This window comes from Schistocerca piceifrons, chromosome 1 (assembly GCF_021461385.2).
Source record: "Schistocerca piceifrons isolate TAMUIC-IGC-003096 chromosome 1, iqSchPice1.1, whole genome shotgun sequence".
Lineage (NCBI taxonomy): Eukaryota > Metazoa > Arthropoda > Insecta > Orthoptera > Acrididae > Schistocerca > Schistocerca piceifrons.
Window position 1 is genome coordinate 12,936,704 of NC_060138.1, and position 25,204 is coordinate 12,961,907.

A 25,204-nucleotide genomic window follows, 5' to 3' on the forward strand; every position below is an offset into this window, starting at 1 on the left:
CTTAAGTACAAGAAGAATGAATCCTCTAGGAGTTTGTGCTTTCAGCGGCTTCTGGGAGACCAATATTAGATTGCGTTGCACCAGTGCAGGTTGACTGTATCATTTGAACCTTCACATTGACTATCAAACACGGAAATTGCATCGGGATTGAATACAAATTGCACAATACCGACTTAAGTACATGAAGAGTGAGACTTCTAAGAGTTTGTGGTTTGAGCGGCTCCTGGCAGACAAGTATTAGATTCCGATGCACCAGTGCAGGTTAACTGTGTCCCTTGGACCTTCACATTGACCATGAAACACAGATATTGCATCGGAATTGAATACAAAATGGAAAATGCCGACATAAGTACAAGAAGAATGAATCCTCTATGAGTTTGTGTTTTCAGCGGCTCCTGGGAGACCAGTATTAGATTGCGATGAACCAGTGTAGGTTTACTGTATCCCTTGGACCTTCACATTGACCATGAAACACAGAAATTACATCGGGATTGAATACAAAATGCACAATGCCAACTTAAGTACAAGAAGAATGACTCTTCTAGGAGTTTGTGCTTTCAGCGGCTCCTGGGAGACCAGTATTAGATTCCGATGCACCAGTGCAGGTTTACAGTATCCCTTGGACCTTCACATTGCCCATAAAACACCGAAATTGCATCGGGATTGAATACAAAAGCACAATGCCGACTTAAGTACAAGAAGAGTGAATCTTATAAGGGTTTGTGCTTTGAGCGGCTCCTGGGAGACCAGTATAAGATTGCGGTGCACCTGTGCAGGTTGACTGTATCATTTGAACCTTCACATTGACTATCAAACACAGAAATTGATTCGGGATTGAATACAAAAGGCACAATGCCGACTTAAGTACAACAAGAGTGAATCTTCTAAGAGTTTGTGGTTTGGGCGGCTCCTGGCAGAACAGTATTAGATTCCGATGCACCAGTGCTTCTTTACTGTATCCCTTGGGCCTTCACATTGACCATGAAACACAGAAATTGCATCGGGATTGAATACAAAAGGGACAATGCCGAGTTAAGTACAAGAAAAATTAATCCTCTAGGAGTTTGTGCTTTTAGCGGCTCCTGGGAGACCAGTATTATATTCCGATGCACCAGTGCAGGTTTACGGTATCCCTTGGACATTCACATTGACCATGAAACACAGAACTTGCATCGGAATTGAATACTAACGGGACAATGCCGACTTAAGTACTAGAGGGTGAATTTTCCAAGAGTTTGTGGTTAGAGTGGCTCCTGAGAGACCAGTATTATATTCCGATGCACCAGTGCAGGTTCACTGTATCCCTTGGACCTTCACATTGACCATGAAACACAGATGTTGCATCGGAATTGAATACAAAATGGAAAATGCCGACATAAGTACAAGAAGAATGAATCCTCTATGAGTTTGTGTTTTCAGCGGCTCCTGGGAGACCAGTATTAGATTGCGATGAACCAGTGCAGGTTTACTGTTTCCCTTGGACCGTCACATTGAGCATGAAATACAGTATTTGCATCGTGATTGTATACAAGTGGGACAATGCAGCCTTAAGTACAAGAACAGTGAACTTTCTAAGAGTTGGTGTTTGAGCGTCTCCTGGGAGACCAGTATTAGATTCCGATGCACCAGTGCAGGTTTACTGTATCCCTTGGTCCTTCACATTGACCATGAAACACAGAAATTGCATCGGTATTGAATACATGAGGTACAATGCCGACTCAAGTACAAGAAGAGGGAATCTTCTAAGAGTTTGTGCTTTGAGCGGCTCTTTGGAGACCACTATTAGATTCCACTGAACCAGTGCAGATTTACTGTATCCGTTGGACCTTCACATTGACCACGAAACACAGAAATTGCATCAGGAATGAATACAAAACGCACAATGCCGACTTAAGTACCAGAAGAGTGAATCTTCTAAGAGTTTCTGCTCTGAGCAGCTCCTGAGAGACCAGTATTATATTTCGTTGCGCCAGTGCAGGTTTACTGTGTCCCTTGGACCTTCACATTGACCATAAAACACAGAAATTGCATCGGAATTAAATACAAAAGGGACAATGCCGACTTAAGTACAAGAAGAGTGAATTTTCTATGGGTTTGTGGTTTGGGCGGCTCAAGGGAGAAAAATGTTAGATTCCGGTGCACCAGTGCAAGTTTACTGTATCCCTTGGAACTTCACATTGGCCATGAGACACAGAAATTTCATCGGGATCGAATACAAAATGGACAATGCCGACCTAAGTACAAGAAGGATGAATCTTACAAGATTTTGTGTTTTGAGCGGCTCCTGAGAGACCAGTATTAGGTTCCGATGCACCAGTGCAGGTTCACTGTATCCCTTGGACCTTCACATTGACCATGAAACACAGATATTGCATCGGAATTGAATACAAAAGGGAAAATGCCGACATAAGTAAAGGAAGAATGAATCCTCTATGAGTTTGTGTTTTCAGCGGCTCCTGGGAGACCAGTATTAGATTGCGATGAACCAGTGTAGGTTTACTGTATCCCTTGGACCTTCACAATGACCATGGAACACAGAAATTACATCGGGATTGAATACAAAATGCACAATGCCGACTTAAGTACAATAAGAATGACTCTTCTAGGTGTTTGTGCTTTCAGCGGCTCCTGGGAGACCAGTATTAGTTTCCGATGCACCAGTGCAGGTTTACTGTATCCCTTGGACCTTCACATTGCCCATTAAACACAGAAATTGCATCGGGATTGAATACAAAAGCACAATGCCGACTTAAGTACAAGAAGAGTGAATCTTCTAAGAGTTTGTGGTTTGGGCGGCTCCTGGCAGACCAGTATTGGATTCCGATGCACCAGTGCTTCTTTACTGTATCCCTTGGACCTTCACATTGACCATGAAACACAGAAATTGCATCGGTATAGAATTCAAAACTCACAATACCAACTTAAGCACAAGAAGTGCGAATCTTCGAAGAGTTTGTGCTTTGAGCGTCTCCTGGAAGACCTGTATTAGATTCCGATGCACCAGTGCACGTTTACTGTATCCCTTGGACCAACACATTGACCATGAAACACAGATATCGCATCGGGCTTGAGCACATATGGCACAATGCCAACTTAAGTACAAGAAGAGTGAATCTTCTAAGAGTTTGTAGTTTGAGCGGCTCATGGGAGACCAGTATTAGATTCCGATGCATCAGTGCAGGTTTACTGTATCCCTTGGACCTTCACATTGACCATGAAACACAGAAATTGCATCGGGATTGAATACAAATCGGACAATGCCGAGTTAAGTACAAGAAGAATGAATCCTCTAGGAGTTTGTGCTTTTAGGGGCTCCTGGGAGACCAGTATTAGATTACGATGCGCCAGTGCAGGTTTATTGTATCCCTTGTACCCTCACATTGACCATGAAAAACAGAAATTGCATTGGGATTGAATACAAAAGGCACAATGCCGACTTAAGGACAAGAAGAGCGAATCTTCTAAGAGTTTGTACTATGAACGGCTCCAGGGAGTACAGTATTAGATTCCGTTTCACCAGTGCAGGTTTACTGTATCCGTTGGACCTTCACATTGACCATGAAATACAAAACTTGCATCGGAATTGAATACTAAAGGGACAATGCCGACTTAAGTACAAGAAGGTGAATTTTCTAAGAGTTTGTGGTTTGAGTGGCTCCTGAGAGTCCAGTATTAGATTCTGATGCACCAGTGCAGGTTTACTGTATCCCTTGGACCTTCACATTGACAATGAAACACAGAAATCACATCGGGATTGAATACAAAAGGCACAATGCCGACTTAAGTACAAGAAGAATGAATCTTCTAGGAGTTTTTTGCTTTCAGGGGCTCCTGGGAGACCGGTATTAAATTCCGATGCACCAATGCTGGTCTACTGTATCCCTTGGACCATCACATTGCCCATTAAACACGGAAATTGCATCGGGATTGAATACAAAAGGGACTATGCCGACTTAAGAACAAGAAGAGTGAATCTTATAAGGGTTTGTGCTTTGAGCGGCTCCTGGGAGACCAGTATTAGATTGCGATGCACCAGTGCTGGTTGACTGTATCATTTGAACCTTCACATTGACCATCAAACCCAGAAATTAAATCGCGATTGAATACAATAGAGACAATGCCGACTTACGTACAAGAAGAATGAATCCTCTAGGAGTTTGTGCTTTCAGCGGCTTCTGGGAGACCAATATTAGATTGCGTTGCACCAGTGCAGGTTGACTGTATCATTTGAACCTTCACATTGACTATCAAACACGGAAATTGCATCGGGATTGAATACAAATGGCACAATACCGACTTAAGTACATGAAGAGTGAGTCTTCTAAGAGTTTGTGGTTTGGGCGGCTCCTGGCAGACAAGTATTAGATTCCGATGCACCAGTGCAGGTTAACTGTGTCCCTTGGACCTTCACATTGACCATGAAACACAGATATTGCATCGGAATTGAATACAAAATGGAAAATGCCGACATAAGTACAAGAAGAATGAATCCTCTATGAGTTTGTGTTTTCAGCGGCTCCTGGGAGACCAGTATTAGATTGCGATGAACCAGTGTAGGTTTACTGTATCCCTTGGACCTTCACATTGACCATGAAACACAGAAATTACATCGGGATTGAATACAAAATGCACAATGCCGACTTAAGTACAAGAAGAATGACTCTTCTAGGAGTTTGTGCTTTCAGCGGCTCCTGGGAGACCAGTATTAGATTCCGATGCACCAGTGCAGGTTTACTGTATCCCTTGGACCTTCACATTGCCCATAAAACACAGAAATTGAATCGGGATTGAATACAAAAGCACAATGCCGACTTAAGTACAAGAAGAGTGAATCTTATAAGGGTTTGTGCTTTGAACGGCTCCTGGGAGACCAGTATAAGATTGCGATGCACCAGTGCAGGTTGACTGTATCATTTGAACCTTCACATTGACTATCAAACACAGAAATTGCTTCGGGATTGAATACAAAAGGCACAATGCCGACTTAAGTACAAGAAGAGTGAATCTTCTAAGAGTTTGTGGTTTGGGCGGCTCCTGGCAGACCAGTATTAGATTCCGATGCACCAGTGCTTCTTTACTGTATCCCTTGAACCTTCACATTGACCATGAAACACAGAAATTGCATCGGGATTGAATACAAAAGGGACAATGAAGAGTTAAGTACAAGAAAAATGAATCCTCTAGGAGTTTGTGCTTTTAGCGGCTCCTGGGAGACCAGTATTATATTCCGATGCACCAGTGCAGGTTTACGGTATCCCTTGGACCTTCACATTGACCATGAAACACAGAACTTGCATCGGAATTGAATACTAACGGGACAATGCCGACTTAAGTACTAGAGGGTGAATTTTCCAAGAGTTTGTGGTTAGAGTGGCTCCTGAGAGGCCAGTATTATATTCCGATGCACCAGTGCAGGTTCACTGTAACCCTTGGACCTTCACATTGACCATGAAACACAGATATTGCATCGGAATTGAATACAAAATGGAAAATGCCGACATAAGTACAAGAAGAATGAATCCTCTATGAGTTTGTGTTTTCAGCGGCTCCTGGGAGACCAGTATTAGATTGCGATGAACCAGTGTAGGTTTACTGTATCCCTTGGACCTTCACATTGACCATGACACACAGAAATTACTTCGGGATTGAATACAAACTGCACAATGCCGACTTAAGTACAAGAAGAATGACTCTTCTAGGAGTTTGTGCTTTCAGCGGCTCATGGGAGACCAGTATTAGATTCCGATGCACCAGTGCAGGTTTACTGTATCCCTTGGACCTTCACATTGCCCATAAAACACAGAAATTGCATCGGGATTGAATACAAATGCACAATGCCGACTTAAGTACAAGAAGAGTGAATCTTATAAGGGTTTGTGCTTTGAACGGCTCCTGGGAGACCAGTATAAGATTGCGATGCACCAGTGCAGGTTGACTGTATCATTTGAACCTTCACATTGACTATCAAACACTGAAATTGCTTCGGGATTGAATACAAAATGCACAATGCCGACTTAAATACAAGAAGAGTGAATCTTCTAAGAGTTTGTGGTTTGGGCGGCTCCTGGCAGATCGGTATTAGATTCCGATGCACCAGTGCTTCTTTACTGTATCCCTTGGACCTTCACATTGACCATGAAACACAGAAATTGCATCTGGATAGAATTCAAAACTCACAATACCAACTTAAGCACAAGAAGTGCGAATCTTCGAAGAGTTTGTGCTTTGAGCGTCTCCTGGGAGACCTGTATTAGATTTCGATGCACCAGTGCACGTTTACTGTATCCCTTGGACCAACACATTGACCATGAAACACAGATATCGCATCAGGCTTGAATACATATGGCGCAATGCCAACTTATGTCCAAGAAGAGTGAATCTTCTAAGAGTTTGTAGTTTGAGCGGCTCATGGGAGGCCAGTATTAGATTTCGACGCACCAGTGCAGGTTTACTGTATCCCTTGGACCTTCACATTGACCATGAAACACAGATATCTCATTGGGATTGAATACAAACGGCACTATGCCGACTTAAGTACAAGAGGAGAGAATCTTCTAAGAGTTTGTGCTTTGAGCGCTCCTGGGAGACCAGTATTAGAATCCGATGCACCAGTGCAGGTCGACAGTATAATTTGGACCTTCGCATTGACCATGAAACACAGAAATTGCATCGGGATTGATTACAAAAGGGACAATGCCGAGTTAAGTACAGGAAGAATGAATCTTCTAGGAGTTTGTGCTTTTAGCGGCTCCTGGGAGACCAGTATTGGATTCCGATGCACCAGTGCTGGTTTACTGTATCCCTTGTACCCTCATATTGACCATGAAAAACAGATATAGCATTGGGATTGATTACAAAAGGCACAATGCCGACCTAAGTACAAGAAGAGTGAATCTTCTAAGAGTTTGTGCTTTGAGCGGCTCCTGGCAGACATATATTAGATTCCGATGCCCCAGTGCAGGTTTACTGTGTCCCTTGGACCTTCACATTGACCATGAAACACAGAAATCGCTTCGGGATTGAATACAAAAGGCACAATGCCAATTTAAGCACAAGAAGTGAGGATCTTCGAAGAGCTTGTGCTTTGAGCGTCTCCTCGGAGACCTGTATTAGATTCCGATGCACCAGTGGACGTTTTTGTATCCCTTTGATCTTAACATTGACCATGAAACACAGAACTTGAATCGGGATAGAATACAAAACTCACAATGCCAACTTAGGCACAAGAAGTGTGAATCTTCGTAGAGTTTGTGCTTTGAGCGTCTCCTGGGAGACCTGTATTATATTCCGATGCACCAGTGCACGTTTACTGTATCCCTTGGACCTTCACATTGAAAATGAAACACAGATATCGCATCGGGATTGAATACAAATAGCACAATGCCGACTTAAGTACAAGATGAGTGAATCTTCTAAGCGTTTGTAGTTTGAGCGGCTCATGGGAGACCAATATTAAATTCCGATGCACCAGTGCAGGTTTACTGTACCCCTTGGACCTTCACACTGACCATGAAACACAGATATCTCATTGGGATTGAATACAAAAGGCACAATACCGACTTAAGTACAAGAGGAGTGAATCTTCTAAGAGTTTGTGCTTTGAGCGCTCCTGGGAGACAGTATTAAAATCCGATGCACCAGTGCAGGTCGACTATATCATTTGGACCTCCGCATCGACCATGAAACACAGAAATTGCATCGGGATTGAATACAAATCGGACAATGCCGACTTAAGTACAAGAAGGTGAATTTTCTAAGAGTTTGTGGTTTGAGTGGCTCCTGAGAGTCCAGTATTCGATTCCGATGCACCAGCGCAGGTTTACTGTATCCCTTGGACCTTCACATTGACAATGAAACACAGAAATCACGTCGGGATTGAATACAAAAGGCACAATGCCGACTTAAGTACAAGAAGAATGAATCTTCTAGGAGTTTGTGCTTTCAGGGGCTCCTGGGAGACCGGTATTAAATTCCGATGCACCAATGCTGGTTTACTGTGTCCCTTGGACCTTCACATTGCCCATGAAACCCAGAAATTGCATCGGGATTGAATACAAAAGGCACAATACCGACTTAAGTACAAGAAGAGTGAATCTTCTAAGAGATTGTGGTATGGGCGGCTCCTGGCAGACCATTATTAGAATCCGATGCACCATTGCAGCTTTACTGTATCCCTTGGACTTTCACATTGACCAAGAAACACAGAAATTGCATCGGGATAGAATACAAAACTCACAATGCCAACTTAAGCACAAGAAGTGTGAATCTACGAAGAGTTTGTGCTTTGCGCGTCTCCTGGGAGACCTGTATTAGATTCCGATGCACCAGTGCACGTTTACTGTATCCCTTGGACCTTCACATTGACCATGAAACACAGAAATTGCATCAGGATTGAATACATAAGGGAGAATGCCGAGTTAAGTACAAGAAGGTGACTTTTCTAACAATTTGTTGTTTGAGTGGCTCCTGAGAGACCTGAATTAGATTCCGATGCACCAGTGCACGTTTAATGTATTCCTTGGACAAACACATTGACCATGAAACACAGATATCGCATCGGGATTGAATACAAATGGCACAATGCCAACTTAAGTACAAGAAGAGTGAATCTTCTAAGAGTTTGTAGTTTGAGCGGCTTATGGGAGACCAGTATTAGATTCCGATGCACCAGTGCACGTTAACTGTATCCCTTGGACCTTCACATTCACCATGAAACACACATATCTCATTGGGATTGAATACAAAAGGCACAATGCCGACTTAAGTACAAGAGGAGTGAATCTTCTAAGAGTTTGTGCTTTGAGCGCTCCTGGGAGACCAGTATTAGAATCCGATGCACCAGTGCAAGTCGAATGTATCATTTGGACCTTCGTATTGACCATGAAACATAGAAATTGCATAGGGATTGAATACAAAAGGGACAATGCCGAGTTAAGTACAAGAAGAATAAATCCTCTAGGAGTTTGTGCTTTTAGCGGCTCCTGGGAGACCAGTATTAGATTCCGATGCACCAGTGCAGGTTTACTGTATCCCTTGTACCCTCGCATAGACCATGAAAAACCGAAATTGCATTGGGATTGAATTCAATAGGCACAATGCCGACTTAAGTACAAGAAGAGTGAATCTTCTAAGAGTTTGTACTTTGAACGGCTCCAGAGAGACCAGTATTAGATTCTGATGCACCAGTGCAGGTTAACTGTATCCCTTGGCCCTTCACATTGACCATGAAACACAGAAATTGCATCGGGATTGAATACAAAAGGCACAATGCCGACTTAAGTAGAAGAAGAGTGAATCTTATAAGAGTTTTTGCTCTGAGCAGCTCCTGAGAGACCTGTATTAGATTCCGTTGCACCGGTGCAGGTTTACTGTATCCCTTGGACCTTCACATTGTCCATGAAACACATAAATTGCATCGGGATTGAATCCAAAAGGGACAATGCCCACTTAAGTACAAGAAGAGTGAATTTTCTAAGAGTTTGTGGTTTGCGCGTCTCCTGGGAGACCTGTATTAGATTCCGATGTACCAGTGCACGTTTACTGTATCCCTTGGACCTTCACATTGACCATGAAACACAGAAATTGCATTGGGATTGAATACTCAAGGGAGAATGCCGAGTTAAGTATAAGAAGGTGACTTTTCTAACAATTTGTTGTTTGAGTGGCTCCTGAGAGACCAGTATTAGATTCCGATGCACCGGTGCACGTATACTGTATCCCTTGGACCTTCACATTGACCATGAAACACAGATATCTCATTGGGATTGAATACAAAAGGTACAATGCCGACTTAAGTACAAGAGGAGTGAATCTTCTAAGAGTTTGTGCTTTGAGCGCTCCTGGGAGACCAGTATTAGAATCCGATGCACCAGTGCAGGTTAACTGTATCCCTTGGCCCTTCACATTGACCATGAAACACAGAAATTGCATCGGGTTTGAATGCATAAGGCACAATGCCGACTTAAGTACAAGAAGAGGGATTGTTCTAAAAGTTTGTGCTTTGAGCGGCTCTTGGGAGACCACTATTAGATTCCAGAGCACCAGTGCAGGTTTACTGTAACCATTGGACCTTCACATTGACCATGAAACACAGAAATTGCATCGATATTGAATACAAAAGGGACAATGCCGACTTAAGTACAATAAGGCTGAATCTTCTAAGAGTTTGTCCTTTGAGCGGCTCCTGGGAGGCCAGTATTAGATTCAGATGCACCAGTGCACGTTTACTGTATCCCTTGGACCTCCACATTGACCATGAAACAGAGAAATTCCTTCGGGATTGGATACAAATCGGACATTGCCGACTTAAGTGCAAGAAGAGTGAATCTTCTCAGAGTATGTGTTTTGAGCGGCTCTTGGGGGACCAGTATTAGATTCCGATGCACCAGTGCAGGTTTACTGTATCCCTTGGACTTTTACATTGACCATGAAACACAGATATTGCTTCGGGATTGAATACAAAAAGCGCAATGCCGACATAAGTACAAGAAGAGTGAATCTTCTAAGAGTTTCAGCTCTGAGTGGCTCCTGGGAGATAAGTATTAGATTCCGTTGCACCACCGCAGGTTTACTGTTTCCCTTGGACCTTCACATTGACCATGAAACACATAAATTGCATCGGGATTAAATACGAAAGGGACAATACCGACTTAAGTACAAGAAAAGTGAATTTTCTAAGAGTTTGTGGTTTGGGCAGCTCAAGGGAGAAAAGTGTTAGATTCCGATGCACCAGTGCAGGTTTACTGTATCCCTTGGACCTTCACATTGACCATGAAACACAGAAATATCATCGGGATGGAATACGTAAGGGACCAGTATTAGATTCCGATGCACCAGTGCAGGTTTGCTGTATCCCTTGGCCCTTCACGTTGACCAGGAAACACAGAAGTTGCATGGGGATTAAATACATATGGCACAATGCCGACTTAAGTACAAGAAGAGTGAATCTTCTAAGAGTTTCAGCTCTGAGTGGCTCCTGGGAGACAAGTATTAGATTCCGTTGCACCAGTGCAGGTTTACTGTATCCCTTGGACCTTCACATTGACCATGAATCACATAAATTGCGTCGGGATTTAATACGAAAGGACAATGCCGACTTAAGTACAAGAAGAGTGAATTTTCTAAGAGTTTGTGGTTTGGGCGGCTCAAGGGAGAAAATTGTTAGATTCCGGTGCACCAGTGCAAGTTAACTGTATCCCTTGGATCTTCACATTGGCCATGAGACACAGAAATTTCATCGGGATTGAATACAAAATGGACAATGCCAACCTAAGTACAAGAAGGATGAATCTTACAAGATTTTGTGCTTTGAGCGGCTCCTGAGAGACCAGTATTAGGTTCCGATGCATCAGTGCTGGTTTACTGTATACCTAGGACCTTCACATTGACCATGAAACACAGAAATTGCATCGGGATTGAATACAATAGGGACAATGCCGAATTAAGTACAAGAAGAGTGAATCTCTTCGGAGTTTGTGCTTTGAGCGGCTTCTGGGATACCAGTATTAGATTCCGATGCACCAGTGCAGGTTTACTGTATCCCTTCGACCTTCACATTGACTATGAGACACAGAAATTGAATCGCGATTGAATGCAAAATGCACAGTGCCGACTTAAGTACAAGAAGAGTGAATCTTCTAAGAGTTTGTGCTTTGAGCGGCTCCTGGGAGACCAGTATTAGATTCCGCTTCACCAGTGCAGGTTTACTGTTTCCCTTGGACCGTCACATTGAGCATGAAACACAGTATTTGCATCGTGATTGTATACAAGTGGGACAATGCCGACTTAAGTACAAGAACAGTGAATTTTCTAAGAGTTGGTGTTTGAGCGTCTCCTGGGAGACCAGTATTAGATTCCGATGCACCAGTGCAGGTTTACTGTATCCCTTGGTCCTTCACATTGACCATGAAACACAGAAATTGCATCGGTATTGAATACATGAGGCACAATGCCGACTCAAGTAAAAGAAGAGGGAATCTTCTAAAGGTTTGTGCTTGAGCGGCTCTTGGGAGACCACTATTAGATTCCACTGAACCAGTGCAGATTTACTGTATCCATTGGACCTTCACATTGACCACGAAACACAGAAATTGCATCAGGAATGAATACAAAACGCACAATGCCGACTTAAGTACAAGAAGAGTGAATCTTCTAAGAGTTTGTAGTTTGAGCGGCTCATGGGAGACCAGTATTAGATTCCGATGCACCAGTGCACGTTAACTGTATCCCTTGGACCTTCACATTCACCATGAAACACACATATCTCATTGGGATTGAATACAAAAGGCACAATGCCGACTTAAGTACAAGAGGAGTGAATCTTCTAAGAGTTTGTGCTTTGAGCGCTCCTGGGAGACCAGTATTAGAATCCGATGCACCAGTGCAGGTCGAATGTATCATTTGGACCTTCGTATAGACCATGAAACATAGAAATTGCATAGGGATTGAATACAAAAGGGACAATGCCGAGTTAAGTACAAGAAGAATAAATCCTCTAGGAGTTTGTGCTTTTAGCGGCTCCTGGGAGACCAGTATTAGATTCCGATGCACCAGTGCAGGTTTACTGTATCCCTTGTACCCTCGCATAGACCATGAAAAACCGAAATTGCATTGGGATTGAATTCAATAGGCACAATGCCGACTTAAGTACAAGAAGAGTGAATCTTCTAAGAGTTTGTACTTTGAACGGCTCCAGAGAGACCAGTATTAGATTCTGATGCACCAGTGCAGGTTAACTGTATCCCTTGGCCCTTCACATTGACCATGAAACACAGAAATTGCATCGGGATTGAATACAAAAGGCACAATGCCGACTTAAGTAGAAGAAGAGTGAATCTTATAAGAGTTTTTGCTCTGAGCAGCTCCTGAGAGACCTGTATTAGATTCCGTTGCACCGGTGCAGGTTTACTGTATCCCTTGGACCTTCACATTGTCCATGAAACACATAAATTGCATCGGGATTGAATCCAAAAGGGACAATGCCCACTTAAGTACAAGAAGAGTGAATTTTCTAAGAGTTTGTGGTTTGCGCGTCTCCTGGGAGACCTGTATTAGATTCCGATGTACCAGTGCACGTTTACTGTATCCCTTGGACCTTCACATTGACCATGAAACACAGAAATTGCATTGGGATTGAATACTCAAGGGAGAATGCCGAGTTAAGTATAAGAAGGTGACTTTTCTAACAATTTGTTGTGTAAGTGGCTCCTGAGAGACCAGTATTAGATTCCGATGCACCGGTGCATGTATACTGTATCCCTTGGACCTTCACATTGACCATGAAACACAGATATCTCATTGGGATTGAATACAAAAGGTACAATGCCGACTTAAGTACAAGAGGAGTGAATCTTCTAAGAGTTTGTGCTTTGAGCGCTCCTGGGAGACCAGTATTAGAATCCGATGCACCAGTGCAGGTTAACTGTATCCCTTGGCCCTTCACATTGACCATGAAACACAGAAATTGCATCGGGTTTGAATGCATAAGGCACAATGCAGACTTAAGTACAAGAAGAGGGATTGTTCTAAAAGTTTGTGCTTTGAGCGGCTCTTGGGAGACCACTATTAGATTCCAGAGCACCAGTGCAGGTTTACTGTAACCATTGGACCTTCACATTGACCATGAAACACAGAAATTGCATCGATATTGAATACAAAAGGGACAATGCCGACTTAAGTACAAGAACGGTGAATCATATAATATTGTGCTTTGAGCGGCTCCTGGGAGACCAGTGTTAGATTCCGATGCACCAGTGCTGGTTAACGGTATCCCATGGACCTTCACATTGACCATGAAACACAGAATATGCATCAGGATTGAACACAAATGAGACAATGCCGACTTAAGTACAATAAGGCTGAATCTTCTAAGAGTTTGTCCTTTGAGCGGCTCCTGGGAGGCCAGTATTAGATTCATATGCACCAGTGCACGTTTACTGTATCCCTTGGACCTCCACATTGACCATGAAACAGAAAAATTCCTTCGGGATTGGATACAAATCGGACATTGCCGACTTAAGTGCAAGAAGAGTGAATCTTCTCAGAGTATGTGTTTTGAGCGGCTCTTGGGGGACCAGTATTAGATTCCGATGCACCAGTGCAGGTTTACTGTATCCCTTGGACTTTTACATTGACCATGAAACACAGATATTGCTTCGGGATTGAATACAAAAAGCGCAATGCCGACATAAGTACAAGAAGAGTGAATCTTCTAAGAGTTTCAGCTCTGAGTGGCTCCTGGGAGATAAGTATTAGATTCCGTTGCACCACCGCAGGTTTACTGTATCCCTTGGACCTTCACATTGACCATGAAACACATAAATTGCATCGGGATTAAATACGAAAGGGACAATACCGACTTAAGTACAAGAAAAGTGAATTTTCTAAGAGTTTGTGGTTTGGGCAGCTCAAGGGAGAAAAGTGTTAGATTCCGATGCACCAGTGCAGGTTTACTGTATCCCTTGGACCTTCACATTGACCATGAAACACAGAAATATCATCGGGATGGAATACGTAAGGGACCAATATTAGATTCCGATGCACCAGTGCAGGTTTGCTGTATCCCTTGGCCCTTCACGTTGACCAGGAAACACAAAAGTTGCATGGGGATTAAATACATATGGCACAATGCCGACTTAAGTACAAGAAGAGTGAATCTTCTAAGAGTTTCAGCTCTGAGTGGCTCCTGGGAGACAAGTATTAGATTCCGTTGCACCAGTGCAGGTTTACTGTATCCCTTGGACCTTCACATTGACCATGAATCACATAAATTGCGTCGGGATTTAATACGAAAGGACAATGCCGACTTAAGTACAAGAAGAGTGAATTTTCTAAGAGTTTGTGGTTTGGGCGGCTCAAGGGAGAAAATTGTTAGATTCCGGTGCACCAGTGCAAACTAACTGTATCCCTTGGAACTTCACATTGGCCATGAGACACAGAAATTTCATCGGGATTGAATACAAAATGGACAATGCCAACCTAAGTACAAGAAGGATGAATCTTACAAGATTTTGTGCTTTGAGCGGCTCCTGAGAGACCAGTATTAGGTTCCGATGCATCAGTGCTGGTTTACTGTATCCCTAGGACCTTCACATTGACCATGAAACACAGAAATTGCATCGGGATTGAATACAATAGGGACAATGCCGAATTAAGTACAAGAAGAGTGAATCTCTTCGGAGTTTGTGCTTTGAGCGGCTTCTGGGATACCAGTATTAGATTCCGATGCACCAGTGCAGGTTTACTGTATCCCTTCGACCTTCACATTGACTATGTGACACAGAAATTGAATCGCGATTGAATGCAAAATGCACAGTGCCGACCTAAGTACAAGAAGAGTGAATCTTCTAAGAGTTTGTGCTTTGAGCGGCTCCTGGGAGACCAGTATTAGATTCCGCTTCACCAGTGCAGGTTTACTGTTTCCCTTGGACCGTCACATTGAGCATGAAACACAGTATTTGCATCGTGATTGTATACAAGTGGGACAATGCCGACTTAAGTACAAGAACAGTGAATTTTCTAAGAGTTGGTGTTTGAGCGTCTCCTGGGAGACCAGTATTAGATTCCGATGCACCAGTGCAGGTTTACTGTATCCCTTGGTCCTTCACATTGACCATGAAACACAGAAATTGCATCGGTATTGAATACATGAGGCACAATGCCGACTCAAGTAAAAGAAGAGGGAATCTTCTAAAGGTTTGTGCTTGAGCGGCTCTTGGGAGACCACTATTAGATTCCACTGAACCAGTGCAGATTTACTGTATCCATTGGACCTTCACATTGACCACGAAACACAGAAATTGCATCAGGAATGAATACAAAACGCACAATGCCGACTTAAGTACCAGAAGAGTGAATCTTCTAAGAGTTTCTGCTCTAAGCAGCTCCTGAGAGACCAGTATTAGATTCAGTTGCACCAGTGCAGGTTTACTGTGTCCCTTGGACCTTCACATTGACCATAAAACACAGAAATTGCATCGGAATTGAATACAAAAGGGACAATGCCGACTTAAGTACAAGAAGAGTGAAATTTCTAAGAGTTTGTGGTTTGAGCGGCCCCTGGGAGAAAAGTGTTAAATTCCGATGCACCAGTGCAAGTTTACTGTATCCCTTGGACCTTCACATTGACCATGAATCACAAAAATTGCATCGGGATTTAATACAAAAGGGACAATGCCGACTTAAGTACAAGAAGAGTGAATCTTATAAGATATTGTGCTCTGAACGGCTCCTGGGAGCCCAGTATTAGATTCCGATGCACCAGTGCAGGTTTATCGTATCCCTTGGTCCTTCACATTGAACATGAAACACAGTTATTGCATCGGGATTGAATATAAAAGGGACAATGCCGACTTAAGTACAAGAAGAGTGAATCTCTTCAGAGTTTGTGCATTGAGCGGCTCCTGGGATACCAGTATTAGATTCCGATGCACCAGTGCAGGTTTACTGTATCCCTTGGTCCTTCACATTGACCATGAATCACAGATATTGCTTCGGAATTGAATACAAGAGGGACAATGCCGACTTAAGTACAAGAAGAGTGAATTTTCTAAGAGTTTGTGGTTTGAGCGGCCCCTGGGAGAAAAATGTTAGATTCCGGTGCACCAGTGCAAGTTTACTGTATCCCTTGGACGTTCACATTGGCCATGAAACACAGAAATTGCATCGGGATTGAATACAAAATGGACAATGCCGACTTAAGTACAAGAAGGATGAATCTTATAAGATTTTATGCTTTGAGCAACTCCTGGGAGACCACTAATAGATTCCACTGAACCAGTGCAGATTTACTGTATCCATTGGACCTTCACATTGACCATGAAACACAGAATTTGCATCGTGATTGAATACAAGTGCGACAATGCCGCCTTAAGTACAAGAGGAGTGAATTTTCTAAGAGTTTGTGTTTGAGCGTCTCCTGGGAGACCAGTATAAGATTCCGATGCACCAGTGCAGGTTTACTGTATCCCTTGGTACTTCACATTGACCATGAAACACAGAAATTGCATTGGGATTGAATACAAAATGGACTGTCGACATAAGTACAAGAAGAGTGAATCTTCTAAGAGCTTGTGTTTTGAGCGGCTCTTGGGAGACCAGTATTAGATTCCGATGCACCAGTGCAGGTTTGCTGTATCCCTTGGGCATTCATATTGCCCATGAAACGCAGATATTGCATCGGGATTGAATACAAAAGGGACAATGCCGACTTAAGTACAAGAAGAGTGAATCTTCTAAGAGTTTGTGCTTTGAGCGGCTCCTGGGAGACCAGTATTAGATTCCGTTTCACCACTGCAGGTTTACTGTTTCATTTGGACCTTCACGTTGACCATGAAACACAGAATTTGCATCGTGATTGAATACAAGTGGGACAATGCCGCCTTAAGTACAAGAAGAGTGAATTTTCTAAGAGTTTGTGTTTGAGCGTCTCCTGGGACACCAGTATAAGATTCCGATGCACCAGTGCAGGTTTACTGTCTCCCTTGGTACTTCACATTGACCATGAAAAACAGGAATTGCATCGGTATTGAATACATAAGGCACAATGCCGACTCAAGTACAAGAAGAGGGAATCTTCTAAGAGTTTGTGTTTTGAGCGGCTCTTGGGAGGCCACTATTAGATTCCACTGAACCAGTGCAGATTTACTGTATCCATTGGACCTTCACATTGACCATGAAACACAGAAATTGCATCGGTGTTGAATACAAAAGGCACAATGCCGGCTTAAGTAGAAGAAGAGTGAATCTTATAAGAGTTTTTGCTCTGAGCAGCTCCTGAGAGACCTGTATTAGATTCCGTTGCACCGGTGCAGGTTTACTGTATCCCTTGGACCTTCACATTGTCCATGAAACACATAAATTGCATCGGGATTGAATCCAAAAGGGACAATGCCCACTTAAGTACAAGAAGAGTGAATTTTCTAAGAGTTTGTGGTTTGCGCGTCTCCTGGGAGACCTGTATTAGATTCCGATGTACCAGTGCACGTTTACTGTATCCCTTGGACCTTCACATTGACCATGAAACACAGAAATTGCATTGGGATTGAATACTCAAGGGAGAATGCCGAGTTAAGTATAAGAAGGTGACTTTTCTAACAATTTGTTGTTTGAGTGGCTCCTGAGAGACCAGTATTAGATTCCGATGCACCGGTGCACGTATACTGTATCCCTTGGACCTTCACATTGACCATGAAACACAGATATCTCATTGGGATTGAATACAAAAGGTACAATGCCGACTTAAGTACAAGAGGAGTGAATCTTCTAAGAGTTTGTGCTTTGAGCGCTCCTGGGAGACTAGTATTAGAATCCGATGCACCAGTGCAGGTTAACTGTATCCCTTGGCCCTTCACATTGACCATGAAATACAGAAATTGCATCGGGTTTGAATGCATAAGGCACAATGCCGACTTAAGTACAAGAAGAGGGATTGTTCTAAAAGTTTGTGCTTTGAGCGGCTCTTGGGAGACCACTACTAGATTCCAGAGCACCAGTGCAGGTTTACTGTAACCATTGGACCTACACATTGACCATGAAACACAGAAATTGCATCGATATTGAATACAAAAGGGACAATGCCGACTTAAGTACAAGAACGGTGAATCATATAATATTGTGCTTTGAGCGGCTCCTGGGAGACCAGTGTTAGATTCCGATGCACCAGTGCTGGTTAACGGTATCCCATGGACCTTCACATTGACCATGAAACACAGAATATGCATCAGGATTGAACACAAATGAGACAATGCCGACTTAAGTACAATAAGGCTGAATCTTCTAAGAGTTTGTCCTTTGAGCGGCTCCTGGGAGGCCAGTATTAGATTCATATGCACCAGTGCACGTTTACTGTATCCCTTGGACCTCCACATTGACCATGAAACAGAGAAATTCCTTCGGGATTGGATACAAATCGGACATTGCCGACTTAAGTGCAAGAAGAGTGAATCTTCTCAGAGTATGTGTTTTGAGCGGCTCTTGGGGGACCAGTATTAGATTCCGATGCACCAGTGCAGGTTTACTGTATCCCTTGGACTTTTACATTGACCATGAAACACAGATATTGCTTCGGGATTGAATACAAAAAGCGCAATGCCGACATAAGTACAAGAAGAGTGAATCTTCTAAGAGTTTCAGCTCTGAGTGGCTCCTGGGAGATAAGTATTAGATTCCGTTGCACCACCGCAGGTTTACTGTATCCCTTGGACCTTCACATTGACCATGAAACACATAAATTGCATCGGGATTAAATACGAAAGGGACAATACCGACTTAAGTACAAGAAAAGTGAATTTTCTAAGAGTTTGTGGTTTGGGCAGCTCAAGGGAGAAAAGTGTTAGATTCCGATGCACCAGTGCAGGTTTACTGTATCCCTTGGACCTTCACATTGACCATGAAACACAGAAATATCATCGGGATGGAATACGTAAGGGACCAATATTAGATTCCGATGCACCAGTGCAGGTTTGCTGTATCCCTTGGCCCTTCACGTTGACCAGGAAACACAGAAGTTGCATGGGGATTAAATACATATGGCACAATGCCGACTTAAGTACAAGAAGAGTGAATCTTCTAAGAGTTTCAGCTCTGAGTGGCTCCTGGGAGACAAGTATTAGATTCCGTTGCACCAGTGCAGGTTTACTGTATCCCTTGGACCTTCACATTGACCATGAATCACATAAATTGCGTCGGGATTTAATACGAAAGGACAATGCCGACTTAAGTACAAGAAGAGTGAATTTTCTAAGAGTTTGTGGTTTGGGCGGCTCAAGGGAGAAAATTGTTAGATTCCGGTGCACCAGTGCAAGTTAACTGTATCCCTTGGAACTTCACATTGGCCATGAGACACAGAAATTTCATCGGGATTGAATACAAAATGGACAATGCCAACCTAAGTACAAGAAGGATGAATCTTACAAGATTTTGTGCTTTGAGCGGCTCCTGAGAGACCAGTATTAGGTTCCGATGCATCAGTGCTGGTTTACTGTATCCCTAGGACCTTCACATTGACCATGAAACACAGAAATTGCATCGGGATTGAATACAATAGGGACAATGCCGAATTAAGTACAAGAAGAGTGAATCTCTTCGGAGTTTGTGCTTTGAGCGGCTTCTGGGATACCAGTATTAGATTCCGATGCACCAGTGCAGGTTTACTGTATCCCTTCGACCTTCACATTGACTATGAGACACAGAAATTGAATCGCGATTGAATGCAAAATGCACAGTGCCGACTTAAGTACAAGAAGAGTGAATCTTCTAAGAGTTTGTGCTTTGAGCGGCTCCTGGGAGACCAGTATTAGATTCCGCTTCACCAGTGCAGGTTTACTGTTTCCCTTGGACCGTCACATTGAGCATGAAACACAGTATTTGCATCGTGATTGTATACAAGTGGGACAATGCCGACTTAAGTACAAGAACAGTGAATTTTCTAAGAGTTGGTGTTTGAGCGTCTCCTGGGAGACCAGTATTAGATTCCGATGCACCAGTGCAGGTTTACTGTATCCCTTGGTCCTTCACATTGACCATGAAACACAGAAATTGCATCGGTATTGAATACATGAGGCACAATGCCGACTCAAGTAAAAGAAGAGGGAATCTTCTAAAGGTTTGTGCTTGAGCGGCTCTTGGGAGACCACTATTAGATTCCACTGAACCAGTGCAGATTTACTGTATCCATTGGACCTTCACATTGACCACGAAACACAGAAATTGCATCAGGAATGAATACAAAACGCACAATGCCGACTTAAGTACCAGAAGAGTGAATCTTCTAAGAGTTTCTGTTCTAAGCAGCTCCTGAGAGACCAGTATTAGATTCAGTTGCACCAGTGCAGGTTTACTGTGTCCCTTGGACCTTCACATTGACCATAAAACACAGAAATTGCATCGGAATTGAATACAAAAGGGACAATGCCGACTTAAGTACAAGAAGAGTGAAATTTCTAAGAGTTTGTGGTTTGAGCGGCTCCTGGGAGAAAAGTGTTAAATTCCGATGCACCAGTGCAAGTTTACTGTATCCCTTGGACCTTCACATTGACCATGAATCACAAAAATTGCATCGGGATTGAATACAAAAGGGACACGCCGACTTAAGTACAAGAAGAGTGAATCTTATAAGATATTGTGCTCTGAACGGCTCCTGGGAGCCCAGTATTAGATTCCGATGCACCAGTGCAGGTTTATCGTATCCCTTGGTCCTTCACATTGAACATGAAACACAGTTATTGCATCGGGATTGAATATAAAAGGGACAATGCCGACTTAAGTACAAGAAGAGTGAATCTCTTCAGAGTTTGTGCATTGAGCGGCTCCTGGGATACCAGTATTAGATTCCGATGCACCAGTGCAGGTTTACTGTATCCCTTGGTCCTTCACATTGACCATGAATCACAGATATTGCTTCGGAATTGAATACAAGAGGGACAATGCCGACTTAAGTACAAGAAGAGTGAATTTTCTAAGAGTTTGTGGTTTGAGCGGCCCCTGGGAGAAAAATGTTAGATTCCGGTGCACCAGTGCAAGTTTACTGTATCCTTTGGACGTTCACATTGGCCATGAAACACAGAAATTGCATCGGGATTGAATACAAAATGGACAATGCCGACTTAAGTACAAGAAGGATGAATCTTATAAGATTTTATGCTTTGAGCAACTCCTGGGAGACCACTAATAGATTCCACTGAACCAGTGCAGATTTACTGTATCCATTGGACCTTCACATTGACCATGAAACACAGAATTTGCATCGTGATTGAATACAAGTGCGACAATGCCGCCTTAAGTACAAGAGGAGTGAATTTTCTAAGAGTTTGTGTTTGAGCGTCTCCTGGGAGACCAGTATAAGATTCCGATGCACCAGTGCAGGTTTACTGTATCCCTTGGTACTTCACATTGACCATGAAACACAGAAATTGCATTGGGATTGAATACAAAATGGACTGTCGACATAAGTACAAGAAGAGTGAATCTTCTAAGAGCTTGTGTTTTGAGCGGCTCTTGGGAGACCAGTATTAGATTCCGATGCACCAGTGCAGGTTTGCTGTATCCCTTGGGCACTCACATTGCCCATGAAACGCAGATATTGCATCGGGATTGAATACAAAAGGGACAATGCCGACTTAAGTACAAGAAGAGTGAATCTTCTAAGAGTTTGTGCTTTGAGCGGCTCCTGGGAGACCAGTATTAGATTCCGTTTCACCACTGCAGGTTTACTGTTTCATTTGGACCTTCACGTTGACCATGAAACACAGAATTTGCATCGTGATTGAATACAAGTGGGACAATGCCGCCTTAAGTACAAGAAGAGTGAATTTTCTAAGAGTTTGTGTTTGAGCGTCTCCTGGGACACCAGTATAAGATTCCGATGCACCAGTGCAGGTTTGCTGTCTCCCTTGGTACTTCACATTGACCATGAAAAACAGGAATTGCATCGGTATTGAATACATAAGGCACAATGCCGACTCAAGTACAAGAAGAGGGAATCTTCTAAGAGTTTGTGTTTTGAGCGGCTCTTGGGAGGCCACTATTAGATTCCACTGAACCAGTGCAGATTTACTGTATCCATTGGACCTTCACATTGACCATGAAACACAGAAATTGCATCGGTATTGAATACAAAAGGCACAATGCCGACTTAAGCACCAGAAGAGTGAATCTTCTAAGAGTTTCTGCTCTGAGCAGCTCCTGAGAGACCAGTATTAGATTCCGTTGCACCAGTGCAGGTTTACTGTGTCCCTTGGACCTTCACATTGACCATGTAACACAGAAATTGCATCGGGATTGAATACAAAAGGGACAATGCCGACTTAAGTACAAGAAGAGTGAATTTTCTAAGAGTTTGTGGTTTGAGCGGCTCCTGGGAGAAAAATGTTAAATTCCGATGCACCAGTGCAAGTTTACTGTGTCCCTTGGACCTTCACATTGACCATGAAACAATGAAATTGCATCGGGATTGAATACAAAAGGGACAATGCTGACTTAAGTACAAGACGGGTGAATCTTATAAGATTTTGTGCTTTGAGCGGCTCCTGGGAGCCCAGTATTAGATTCCGATGCACCAGTGCTGGTTAACGGTATCCCATGGACCTTCACATTGACCATGAAACACAGAATATGCAACGGGTGAATCTTATAAGATTTTGTGCTTTGAGCGGCTCCTGGGAGCCCGGTATTAGATTCCGATGCACCAGTGCTGGTTAACGGTATCCCATGGACCTTCACATTGACCATGAAACACAGAATATGCATCGGGATTGAATACAAAAGAGACAATGCCGACTTAAGTACAAGAAGACTCAATCTTCTAAGAGTTTGTGCTTTGAGCGGCTCCTGGGAGACAAGTATTACGTTCCGACACACCAGTGCAGGTTTACTGTATCCCTTGGTCCTTCACATTGAACATGAAACACAGATATTGCATCGGGATTGAATACTTAATGCACAATGCCGACTTAATTACAAGAAGAGTGAATCTCTTCAGAGTTTGTGCTTTGTGCGGCTCCTGGGATACCAGTATTAGATTCCGATGCACCAGTGCAGGTTTACTGTATCCCTTGGACCTTCACATTGACCATGAAACACAGAAACTGCATTGGGATTAAATACAAAAGGTACTGCCGACTTAAGTACAAGAAGAGTTAATCAACTAAGAGTTTGTGCTATGAGCGGCTCTTGGGAGACCAGTATTAGATTCCGATGCACCAGTGCAGGTTTACTGTATCCCTTGGACCTTCACATTGTCCATGAAACGCAGAAATTGCATCGGGATTGAATACAAAATGCACAATGCCGACTTAAGTACAAGAAGAGTGAATCTTCTAAGAGTTTGTGCTTTCAACGGCTCCTGGGAGACCAGTTTTAGATTCCGTCGCACCAGTGCAAGTTTACTGTATCCCTTGGACCTTCTCAGTGACCATGTTGTTGTTGTTGTGGTCTTCAGTCCTGAGACTGGTTTGATGCAGCTCTCCATGCTACTCTATCCTGTGGAAGCTTTTTCATCTCCCAGTACCTAATGCAACCTACATCCTTCTGAATCTGCTTAGTGTATTCTTCTCTTGGTCTCCCTCTACGATTTTTACCCTCCACGCTCCTCTCCAATACTAAATTGGTGATCCCTTGATGCCTCAGGACATGTCCTACCAACCGATCCCTTCTTCTGGTCAAGTTGTGCCACAAACTTCTCTTCTCCCCAATCCTATTCAATACTTCCTCATTAGTCATGTGATCTACCCATCTAATCTTCAGCTTTCTTCTGTAGCACCACATTTCGAAAGCTTCTATTCCCTTCTTGTCCAAACTATTTATCGTCCATGTTTCACTTCCATACATGGCTACACTCCATACGAATACTTTCAAAAATGACTTCCTGACACTTAAATCAATACTGGAAGTTAACAAATTTCTCTTCTTCAGAAACGCTTTCCTTGCCATTGCCAGCCTACATTTTATATCCTCTCTACTTCGACCATCATCAGTTATTTTGCTCCCCAAATAGCAAAACTCCTTTACTACTTTAAGTGTCTCATTTCCTAATCTAATTCCCTCAGCATCACCCAACTTAATTAGACTACATTCCATTATCCTTGTTTTGCTTTGTTGACGTTCATCTTATATCCTCCTTTCAAGACACTGTCCATTCCATTCAACTGCTCTTCCAAGTCCTTTGCTGTCTCTGACAGAATTACAATGTCATCGGCGAACCTCAAAGTTTTTATTTCTTCTCCATGAATTTTAATACCTACTCCGAATTTTTCTCTTGTTTCCTTTACTGCTTGCTCAATATACAGATTGAACAACATCGGGGAGAGGCTACAACCCTGTCTTACTCCCTTCCCAACCACTGCTTCCCTTTCATGTCCCTCGACTCTTATAACTGCCATCTGGTTTCTGTACAAATTGTAAATAGCCTTTCGCTCCCTGTATTTTACCCCTGCCACCTTTAGAATTTGAAAGAGAGTATTCCAGTCAACATTGTCAAAAGCTTTCTCTAAGTCTACAAATGCTAGAAACGTAGGTTTGCCTTTCCTTAATCTTTCTTCTAAGATAAGTCGTAAGGTCAGTATTGCCTCACGTGTTCCAGTGTTTCTACGGAATCCAAACTGATCTTCCCCGAGGTTGGCTTCTACTAGTTTTTCCATTCGTCTGTAAAGAATTCGTGTTAGTATTTTGCAGCTGTGACTTATTAAGCTGATAGTTCGGTAATTTTCAC